The sequence below is a fragment of the Crocuta crocuta genome, unplaced genomic scaffold (assembly GCF_008692635.1).
Source record: "Crocuta crocuta isolate KB4526 unplaced genomic scaffold, BGI_CrCroc_1.0 scaffold2, whole genome shotgun sequence".
NCBI classification, from domain to species: Eukaryota; Metazoa; Chordata; class Mammalia; order Carnivora; family Hyaenidae; genus Crocuta; species Crocuta crocuta.
In genome coordinates, this window is record NW_027528640.1 from 2691448 (window position 1) to 2691826 (window position 379).

The following is a 379-nucleotide window of genomic DNA, read 5'->3' on the forward strand; positions in this document are numbered from 1 at the left end:
GAAGCCACTTTCCAAGGAGGTGAACATCTTTGTTTGACTAATGTCTTTGCAGTTCTTCTGGAAAGCACTAGCTTTCTGGGTTGGAATGTGGCTCAGGATGTCAGATTTTGTTGGGATGCATTTGATTTTCTTTTTTCCTCTTAAACACATAAGAACTATGGTTTGGGGATCCTCTCTGTATTTGAGATTTTGAAAGGATAAAAAAAGAAATTCCTTCTCCTAAGTGTAAATTATGTTGCATTCTATGCACTTCTAAGGATCCTTATTCAGTGTTCCATCCCTGAGCCTTCCTTTAAGGTCTAGTAGATCCTAAATGGTGGAGATGTACTCTTGTGTCTTCCAACATAAATAACTCCTGGTCTAGTTGGCTTGTGTTAAC

The 379-nt window shown here is 38.5% G+C and overlaps 1 protein-coding gene across 8 annotated transcripts in view; it reads left to right on the forward strand.

Moving 5' to 3' along the window:
• PCDH15 (protocadherin related 15) overlaps nucleotides 1-379 on the forward strand; it is a 752236-nt gene that overhangs the window by 306994 nt on the left and 444863 nt on the right. The gene's annotated exons all lie outside the window — the stretch shown is intronic.